At 45.6% G+C, this 11,009-nt stretch overlaps 1 non-coding gene across 1 annotated transcript; it reads right to left on the bottom strand.

Annotated features, from left to right (window-relative positions):
* Nucleotides 1-1,026: 1,026 nt before the first annotated feature.
* On the bottom strand, nt 1,027-1,099 carry Trnae-uuc. Its single transcript has one exon. It is a non-coding gene; the product is annotated as a tRNA-Glu (tRNA).
* Nucleotides 1,100-11,009: the final 9,910 nt, after the last annotated feature.

The raw sequence follows: 11,009 nt of genomic DNA, 5'->3' as shown, positions 1-11,009 counted from the left end.
TCTCCAGACGTCGTTTTTTCAGCTGCATTTCAGTTTCACGAGTAATGGTAACAGGGTTTCCCTTTGTTGTTAACGGGGGAAACTGACTGTTATCGTAAAGGGGGACATCAGCTTGGCTCGCTGCGTTAACATCCTCAACCACGTGATCCGGGCTAGTCTTTGGTAACAAATCATTTAAGTTAAGTTTCTGACACTGTATCAAATTACTTTTAAGAACAACAGTTCTCCGCGGACATTCCTGACTGAAGTGGCCGGTTTCGTTACATATATGACACGTAGTTTCGTGACATGTATAAACAATTTGTGCCTTATACCCACAAACAGTGATGTGAGTCGGAATATTTGTCTTAACGTCTATCTCTACACAGCGGACCCCGTTGAAGCATTGCAGTTTAAACTAGGCGACCATCTTTCATTTGCAATTGATTTAACGTCTCCGTAGTGTGAAAGACCTTTCTTAATCTTATCATTTTCAATTTTAAAGGAAAGATTCAAGACACGAACGATTTTGTAATGAGTGTCAGCTCTATAGGTGGGAACCTTATTTTTATAACCATTTCTATGCACAAAATCTTCTTCATGGCCCCCTTTCGTAACACATTATCAGCAGTCGCAGGACTGATTAACTTGACAAAATCACTGTAGTTTTTCTGATCCAGTTGCGAGGCATGGACGGTTTCAGAATTGAGACCAGTTACCTGTGTAATCCAGTCATCTATGTCCAGGGATGTCGGTTGAACACGACGGGATTCCTTGTCAAAAACAGATACCAGAGTATTCTTCCTGAGGTTTTGTAGCCATGGTTAATCCAGCGACGAAATTTCGGTTAAACAATCTAAATTCCAATTAGCAGCAGCACGACCAGAAGGAGCGATCAGATCACAAGGAATGTGAAGGAACACGGATATTAACGGATGGACAGCACTGGCGAAGCACAAATACAGCGATGTAAACAGGGAAGGGCAGCGCAGCAGTAAACAATGTCCATTTACTAGCGCGGCTGAAACAGAACTGTGTATTAATTTTCGCCCGGACAGGGACATGAACCCGGGACCCATTGGTTGAAAACCTACCGCTCTACCAACTGAGCTATCCGGGCCCACAGGCAAGCACAGTATCACTCAGGTAAGAACGCGGAGATGCAACGATGGACGGCCTATGTTTCTTTTATTTGCCTGTATTATTTAATATTTTGATTCTATGTGTCTTGAAACTGAAGGAGTCAAAATTTTTCAGTCTTTCCTCGATTTCTACATTTATTACAGGATCTAACAGGAATAGAACGCTGAAAATGGATTATTTCAGGAACCGGTTTCTTTGAGCGGCTTTAATAGTCCGGTTGAACTGATATTGAAAAAAAAAACGATATAACCGAAAACCGGTTGTTTCAGCGATAGCCGCCATCACCACAGTGTGGCTGCCAATAATACCAGGTCTCCAACGGCATACGTTGGTTATTCGGAAAGTAAGGAACGGAAACCACAGTGAAAATCCGTTGAAGTTTTGCACAGGTGTGTTGGGCAGTGTCTCTAGTATGCCCGTCGATCGCGTTACGTCGTTCTTTTTAGTTCTGAGCACACAGGAAGCACATAGAAACACCTTGAACAATAGTGTCTCCCGCGAAGCACGAGGGAATGATGAGAAATTTCGCCTGAAACTATGCAACCAACATTACATAATTGTCGTGCGTTTTCTTCTTCAAGACAACTCTCATCTGCATTCTGAAGGTGCTCCTGCATCGTTTTCAATTGCAAATGTTTGATTACCCACAATACAGCCCGTAATTGTCTCCCTCTGAGTTTCATCTCTGCTCACATGAACCGCTAGCTATGAAGACAACATTTTATCACAGACAACGAACTGTAGGCCAGCATAGAGAATTGGCGGAAAGCACTGTCTTCTATAACGAGGGTATTGGAAAGCTGGTACAACGCTACGACATACGTCTAAGTCGGATCGGCGACTATGGAGATAAGTAGCTGGAAGTTGTAGCTAACTGTTGCAAATAAAACAGTTTTGATTTTCACTGTGGTTTCCATTTCACGACCTATCGGTTCTTCTTTCCGAACAGCCCTTGTGTTATTGGGGGAGCAGTCCAGATCACTCTCTGTCAAATGCCAGCTGTTCTAAATCTGATTACAGCACCTGTCCAGTTTAAAACAATTGGCATTTGACAGCGGGCTATGTCCCCCCCCCCCCTCCCATCCGCCTCCCCTCCTCCACTCCTCCCCCCCCCCCCCACACACACACAATGGACAATGTACCTTGCTGTTGGTGGGTCCGTCTCGTAGGTGTAACCACAACAGAGGGGTATCAGTTGAGAGACCAGACAAATGTTTGGTTCCTGAAGAGGGGCAGCAGCTTTTTCAGTAGTTGCAGTGGACAACAGTCGGGATGATTAAATGTTCTGGCCATGTAACATAAGCAAAACGGGCTTGCTGTGCTACCACTGCGAATGGCTGAAAGCAAGGAGAAACTACAACCGTGACTCTCCCAAAGGGCATGCTGCTCTACGTTATGGTCGATGAGCAATTGAACGGGATAGACAATGTCTTGAAAGGAGGATCCAAGATGACCATCAAAACAAAAACAAAACGAGAATAATGGAATGCAGTCGAGTTAAATCAGGTGATGCTGAGCGAATTAGTTCAGGCAATGAGACACTTACAGTAGTAAAGGAGTTTTTCTATTTGGGGAGCAAAAATACTGATGATGGTCGAAGTAAGGAGGGTATAAAATGCAGACTGACAATGGCAAGAAATGCTTTTTTGAAGAAGAGAAATTTTTTGACATCGAGTATAGATTTAAGTGTCAGGAAGTCCTTTCTGAAAGTATTTGCATGAAATGTAGCACGTCTGGAAGTGAAACATTAGTCAAGAAGAGAAGAGAAGCTTTTGAAATGTGGTGCTACAGAAAAATGTTGAATATTGAATGGGTAGATCACGTAACAAATGAGGAGGTACTGAACAGAAATGGGGAGAAGAGAAATTTGTCGAACAGCCCGACTAAGAGAAGGCATCGGTTGGTACGACACATTGAATTGAACAGCAACATAGTGCTGGAGATAAGCCTGGAGCGTAAAAATCGTAGCGGGATGCCAAGAGATGAATACAATAAGCAAATTCCGAAGGATGTAGGCTGCTGTAGTTATTGGGAGACGAAGACGTTTGCACAATTTAGAGTAACTTGGAGAGATGCATCAAACCAGTATTTGGACTGAAGACCACAAGAACAACAACAATAACAGTGCCAGTCATTTTCAACTGAGACTGGGACGGGCTCTGGACGAGGGCAATGAACAGCTGTGGCAGTAAGGAAATTCACTGTGCCCCAGTGAACATGCGTCTGTAATGAAATGTGTTGATAACAGCTCAATAGCTGGGACCACCCAGAGAAGAGGCGTCGTGGTCGGTCCGAATGCTCACTCACCGCTCGTTAAAATATAATCAAGGCGATTAACATGCTATTAGTGGCTGCGATCTTCGCCTTACAAATTAAAATGTTTACCCCGTCTCAATCCCGCTCATAAAAGGATCGTCAATGTCTCTAATTTTTGCCGTTAGTGACTAGTGCAGACAACGATTAAGCTCGCCGTAATGAGCGCATTGTGCCGACTCTACTGTTTTACCTCGTTTACTGACAGTTTATTTGCTTATAGGACGGTATCAGCTTGCTAAGTACTTGAAAGCGGTTACCATTTTTTCGTCGGAGCCGCCTCTTCCTCCGGACTCCTCTTCCGCTGTACGTGCGGCGAAAATTGGGTTTTAATAAAGGACTTCTTTTGTGCGGCGGCGGACGGCGTACAAAAAACGGCCGGGGCGGGCGAGCGTGCCACACACGAGGCGGCCGTAATGTATTCGCCAGCTGCATAGCTTACGGTTTGTAGACACGGCTTCTTTACATACTGTAACAAATGGCCGCGTGTATCGGGAAATCGAGCGGCCGCCTTATCGAATACAGTTTCCGCGCCGCTCCGAGCCACTGACGTCCTCACCTGCCGCTGCCGAACTCGCGTCAGACGCCGCCTGTCGACGGATGGTGGACAGTGGCTGGACATCCCGTCTGGTATGCCGGGAACCGTGCCAAGCTCGTTGACACTTTACATGTGTATTCGTTACTGCAGGAAAATAGGGCGAAAAGTTGAAACAAATGAAAATACGAGGGGTGTTCAATAAGTAACGCAACGTCTTCTTTTCTCGGCCAAATTTTCTGTTGAAAATTTTCGAAATTTGTTATGGGACATCGCGGAATATACCCTAAACGGTTTCTGTAGTTTCATGAAATTCTGACAGGTTGTGGCGCTATACTTAGCCTTCAAAATAGCGTCTGTAATGGTGGTGCGTTTCAAGCGGAGGACGATCATTGAGTTTCTTTTGGAAGAAAAACAGAACACCGCCAATACACTACTGGCCATTAAGATTGCTACACCACGAAGATGACGTGCTACAGACGCGAAATGTAACCGACAGGAAGAAGATGCTGTGATATACAAATGATTAGCTTTTCAGAGCATTCACACAAGGTTGGCGCCGGTGGCGACGCCTACAACGCGCTGACATGAGGAAAGTTTCCAACCGATTTCTCATACACAAACAGCAGTTGACCGGCGTTGCCTGGTGAAACTTTGTTGTGATGACTCGTGTAAGGGGGAGAAATGCATACCATCACATTTCCGACTTTCATAGAGGTCGGATTGTAGCCCATCGCGATTGCGGTTTATCGTATCGCGACATTGCTGCTCGCGTTGGTCGACACCCAATGACTGTTAGCAGAATATGGAATTGGTAGTTTCAGGAGGATAGTACGGAACGCCGTGCTGGATACCAACGGCCTCGTATCACTAGCAGTCGAGATGACAGGCGTATTATCCGCATGGCTATAACGGCTCGTGCAGACACGTCTCGATCCCAGAGTCAACAGATGGGGACATTAGCACGACAACAGCTATCTGCACGAACAGTTCGACGACGTTTGCGGTAGCATGGACTATCAGCTCGGAGACCATGGCTGCGGTTACCCTTGACAGGAGTGCCTACGATGGTGTACTCAACGACGAACCTGGGTGCACGAATGGCGAAACGTCATTTTCTCGGATGAATCCAGGTTCTGTTTACAGCATCATGATGGTCGCTTCCGTGTTTGGTGACATCGCGGTGAACGCACATTGGAAACGTGTATTCGTCACCGCCATACTGGCGTATCGCCTGGCGCGATGGTTTGGGGTGCCATTGGTTACACGTCTCGGTCACCTCTTGTTCGCATTGACGGCACTTTGAACAGTGGACGTTACATTTCAGATGTGCTACGACCCGTGGCTCTACCCGTCATTCGATTCCTGCGAAACCCTACATTTCAGAAGGATAATGCACGACCGCATGTTGCGGGTCCTGTACGGGCCTTTCTGGATACAGAAAATGTTGGACTGCTGCCGTGGCCAGCACATTGTCCAAATCTCTCACCAATTGAAAACGTCTGGTCAATGGTGGCCGAGCAATTGGCTCGTCACAATAGGCTAGTCACTACTCCTGATGAACTGTGGTATCGTGTTGAAGCTACATTGGCAGCTGTACCTGTACACGCCATTCAAGCTCTGTTTGACTCAGTGCCCAGGCGTATCAAGGCCGTTATTACGACGAGAGGTGGTTGTTGTGGGTACTGATTTCTCAGGATCTACGCACCCAAATTGCGTGAAAATGTAATCACATGTCGGTTCTAGTATAATATATTTGTCCAATGAATACCCGTTTATCATCTGCATTTCTTCTTGGTGTAGCAATTTTAATGTCCAGTAGTGTATTCATAGCCGCTTACAAAACGATTACGGAAACCTGGCAGTGCACGAAAGAACGGTGAGTCGTTGGGCGAGGCGTCTGCCATCATCGCAAGAAGGTGGCACAAATCTGTCCGATCTCCCGCGAGCCGGCCGGCCGCGCACAGTTGTGAGTCCTGCTGTGTTGGAACGTGCGACACTCTCATTCAAGGTTATAGGCGAATCTCAATGAAGCACTTAACAGCGCAGCTGGACGTCTCGTCTCTGTTGGTAGTGCTGACTCATTCGTCCGCCAGTTGGGGTACTCAAAGGTGTGTGCACGCTCGGCTCCTCGCCATCCAACAGAAGACCATAAAGAGCAACGAAAGACCATCTGTGTGGAATTGCTTGCGCTTTACGAGGCTGATCGTGACAAATTTTTGTCGAAAATCGTCACAGGCGATGAAACATGTGATCGTCACTTCGAACCGAGACAGAAGTGCAATTCATAGAGAGGCGTCATACCATCTCACCTCCGAAGAGAAAGTTCAAAGCCGCACCATCAGCTGATAAAATCATGGCGACAGTCTTCTGGGCTCTGAAGTGGTTATTCGGTGTGTGGTCCTCCCTCCTGGTGCAACAATAAACTCTGAAGTGTATTGTGCTACCCTCATGAAATTGAAGAAACGACTAGAGTGTGTTTGTGGCCACCAAAATACAAATGCACTTCTCGTTCTCCATGACAACGCAAGGCCTCACACACGCCTGCGCACCCGAGTGGAGCTCACTGAATTCATTTGACTGTTCTTCCTCATTACCCTACAACTCGGATCTCGCACCTTCCTCTTCCGCCTGTCTGGTTCAACGAAACGTGCACTGCACGGGAAGCAGTACTTGGATGATGGGGATGTTGTTGATGCAGCAAGACGATGGTTCCGGCATCAGCTCTTTATTCCCATGAAGTAATGGGTCCTGTCGACAAGGGTTCTCAGAACGATTCTATATTCCTAGATTTCAGGAAGGCTTTTGATACCGTTCCTCACAAGCGACTATTAATCAAATTGAGCGCATATGGAGTATCGTCTCAGTTGTGTGACTGGATTCGTGATTTCCTCTCAGAGAGGTCACAGTTCGTAGTGATAGACGGTAAATCGTCGAGTTAAACATAAGTGATATCTGGCGTTCCGCGAGGTAGTGTCATAGGCCCCCTGCTATTCCTGTTATACATAAACGATCTAGTTGATAATCTGAGTAGCCCCCTTAGATTGTTTGCAGATGACGCTGTAATTTACCATCTAGTAAAACCATCAGACGATCGATTCCAATTACAAAACGATCTAGAGAGAATTTCTGCATGGTACGAAAAGTGGCAATTGGCACTAAACACAGAAAAGTGCGAGGTCATACACGTGGGTTCTAAAAGAAATCCGATAAATTTTGGGTATACGATAAATCGCACAAATCTAAGGGCTGTCAGTTCGACTAAATACCTAGGAATTATAATTACGAGCAAAATAAATTGGAAAGACCACATAGATAATATTGTGGGGAAGGCGAAATAAAGACTGAATTTTATTTGCAGAACACTTAGTAGATGCGACAATGCCACTAAAGAGACAGGCTACATTACACTTGTCCGTCCTCTGCTGGACTATGGCTGCTCGCTATGGGATCCTTACCAGGTTCGGATTGACGGATGACATAGAAAAAGTGCAAAGAAGGGCAGCTCGTTTCGTGTTATCGCGCAATAGAGGGAGACTCACTGATATGATACGCGAGATGGGGTGGCAGTCAGTGAAACAAAGGTGGTTTCCTTTGCGGCTAGATCTATTTACGAAATTTCAATCACCAACTCTCTCTTCCGAATGCGAAAATATTTTGTTGACACGCATCTACGTAAGGAGAAACGATCATCATAATAAAATAAGAGAAATAAGAGCTCGAACGGAAAGATTTAGGTGTTCCTTTTTCCCACGCGCCATTCGAGAGTGGAATGGTAGAGAAGTAGTATGAAAATGGTTCGATGAACCCTCTACCGGGCACTTAAGTGTGAATTGCAGAGTAACCATGTAGATGTAGATGTAGATGTCCTCCCAGTAAGGTGATGTAAGGCCGTCGCATGGAACGGAGATTACGTTGAAAAAACAGGGGTTTGTAGCCAAAAGAGAGTGGTGAACAATATTGGGGATTTGAATGCTGGATAAAACCAACCTGCTTTCGAAAGAAAAGTCTTGCATTACATATTGAACGTCCCTCGTATATTGCAGCCATATTCAGGGGTGGTAAATAAAAATGGTTTACTGCTAAAGTGAGGACATTGTTGTGGCAGAGTCGGGTGTGGATAACAAATTTAGTTCAAAATTACGATGGGCTCAAAATCTGGGTCTTAATCTTAGCCCTGAGATATCACATGTCACACTCAAATAACGGGCGACCAAAATGTTTCCGTTCAAAGAGTCGTTGTACAAATGCGAAAATTGCCGTGAGCGTTGATGCAACCAGCCCAGCGAAGCACCCAACTGAAGATACCCGTTCGGCAAAACACCGTGTCCTGCTGCGCGAAGGATTCCGTAACTACCTAGGCGCATCCTGGTCCGACAGGAATCGTGGAGCCTTCAAGGCGCTTTGCAAGGGAACTAAGGCGCGATAATCGCATGGGGAGAGAGATCAGGATTGTTTAGGCGGGTACACGAATTTCTCGCACTTGAGTTGACGTAGTTTCTGCAATATGGAGATATGCGTTATTATGAAACAGCAGCATCGCTTGGAGCACCACTTCACAACTCTGGTTTTCGACGAACGTGCCGCCCCTTACACATTGTACAGTCTCCGATGGATGTCCACCGGTGTTTCCCTTCGGCAATCAAGATAAGAATAGAGGCGCGTTGCTCCTGTTTCGACACATTTGTTAACAACCTCGCCATAGTTCAAGTTCCCGTATTTACCGCATGCACGTCAGAAAGACACGAACGCCACACTGATCTCTTGCCTACATATCGCTGCTTATGTAGGGGGTTTCATAATTCCACTTCCAGAGGTTGTATAGAGGACTTGGTAGATCAAGTTTTACGTAGGAACCCATGTCTGGAAACGTTATCCAACTACGCTACGTGGTGGCAAAGTTATAGGCACCTGCAGCTGTAAATGTATGTATACATACAGGTTGCTTCCATGATGTTGTTACAGACTTTGTAGGTCGATGGAGAAGGATAAATGTATAAATCTCAGGTAAGAGTCCCTGTACCGGAAATGAATGAAAGTTATAAGCGAAAATCGAAATTTCGGAATTTGTGATAAGGTCTTATGGGACCAAACTGTTGAGGTCATCGGTCCCTAGGTTTACACACTACTTAACCTAAGTTAAACTAACTGACGCTAAGGACAACACACACACCCGTTCCCGTAGGAGGACTCGAACCTCCGACGATGGGAGCCGCATGAACCGCGGCAAAGCGCCCTAGACCGCGCGGCTACACAGCGCGGCAAGCGAAAACATTTCTGATACTTCCAACAGTGGAATTCATGTACTGGTACTATTGTTGCCAACATTTTATGGTAGGCGTCTTTCAGAGGAGACAGTCTGGGCCAAAACTAGGAAAAATGTTCAGTAAACATGGACTCTAAAATACATAGCTGAGGAGCTGTGAGCACTTGTTCGCCTTCGCTATTGTGAAACACATCTCTCTGTTGATGAAGTGCTCATAGCTTGTAGGGTATGCATTTTTAAGCCCATGTGTAGGCCTTATTCTTGTTTCGGTCCATACTACCTCCTCTGAAAGCTGTCAAGCCTACAATCTTAGCAACAATAGTAACATTACATGTATTCCAATGGATACATTCAGCATCCATCCATTGTGATAAAGCTGCCAAAGAAGTGACACACTAAGAATATTTCCGTTGCTGTTTCGGTTGGGCGGGCTTCTTGAATGAATGTGTGCGGGCGTCGACCTTATTCTTTTCCAGAATGTCGTGCAAGGTACTGAAAACTGATCCGAGACTGATGTTCAGTTTTTCCACTATCGCAAAAATCAGATATGTCGATCTTCGGTCCCCACTGTTTTAGCTTTTCTAGCGGTTTTCGGTTCGTCACAGAGAGATTGTCTGCCACTTCCTCCTCCGCCATTCAGACTTGTTTGACCATACTGGAAGCTTCCGCGTGACCTAACTACTGTTTCATATGACAGTGTACTTTGCCATTTACTTTAACCGTTTCGTCACGAATTGTTCTAGGGTTGTTCTCCCTCAAATGCAGAAAACGAAGTACCGTACGATATTCCACAAACATTAAGAACAACAGCTCATGCCTTATGCTTTGTGCAGGAGAGTATGCTAGCCTAGTGTGGTACAATTCAGTATATGCAAAGCAGGTTGATGCAGCCTTAAATGACAGCCTAAGGCCAGCCCCCATGGACAAAGTTCAATGTCTTGCTGGGATTGCTCCATGTGACAACAGAAGAGAGGTCGCCGCTAACATCGAGAGGCATAAATCGAATACAGTGACCTCACATCCACTCTTCGGACATCAACCTGCCAAGCCAAGACTGAAGTCCGGGAAGAGTTTCCTAACAACTTCACAGCCCTTAGAAGGATCAGCTCCGGCTACCCTACTCACCAAGTGCAAAGAAACATGCCAACACCTGCCAAACTGATGACAGCACAAGAATCCCTGCTGCCTGGACACATGGAGAAGTGGGTCATCTGGAAGTCCTCGAACAGACTACGGACCGAAGTCGCAAGATCGAGGGACAATCTCCTTAAATGGAACTTCCAACTGCCAAATTCCAACACAACACTGTGCGAATGCGGTGAATTGCAGCCAACCTGGCATCTCTTCAAATGTAACTCATGCCCAACCAACTATAGCATGAAGGACTTAATGTCTGCAGCACCCAATGCCATCAAAGTTGCCCGATTCTGGATGAATACTGTATAGTTTTCTTCGTATGTATTGTTTATGTGTTCATTTTAGTGTACCTCTGACACGAATAAAAAAGAAAGATTCCACATTATCGATGGCCTGCACCATTTTGTTGGGGATCCTCTAATGGTGTGCTACGGTACTGTACCAAGACAACAGATATAGGCCTACATGCAAACAATCAAAAACTTAGCTATACGTAACTTCATGTTTCGAAGCGATTATTGAAACTTTATGACAACCTCTCGAATCGTATTGTAATGTTTACTTAGTAAGAATGTTTGCTTAGAGGAGGAAAGGGCATCACACGGTATGATCGATAGCGCACAGCCAGAGACTGGT

This window comes from Schistocerca piceifrons, chromosome 3 (genome assembly GCF_021461385.2).
Source record: "Schistocerca piceifrons isolate TAMUIC-IGC-003096 chromosome 3, iqSchPice1.1, whole genome shotgun sequence".
Classification (NCBI taxonomy): domain Eukaryota; kingdom Metazoa; phylum Arthropoda; class Insecta; order Orthoptera; family Acrididae; genus Schistocerca; species Schistocerca piceifrons.
The sequence above is the reverse complement of the archived record's forward strand: the minus strand, read 5'-3'. Positions and strand labels throughout refer to the sequence as shown.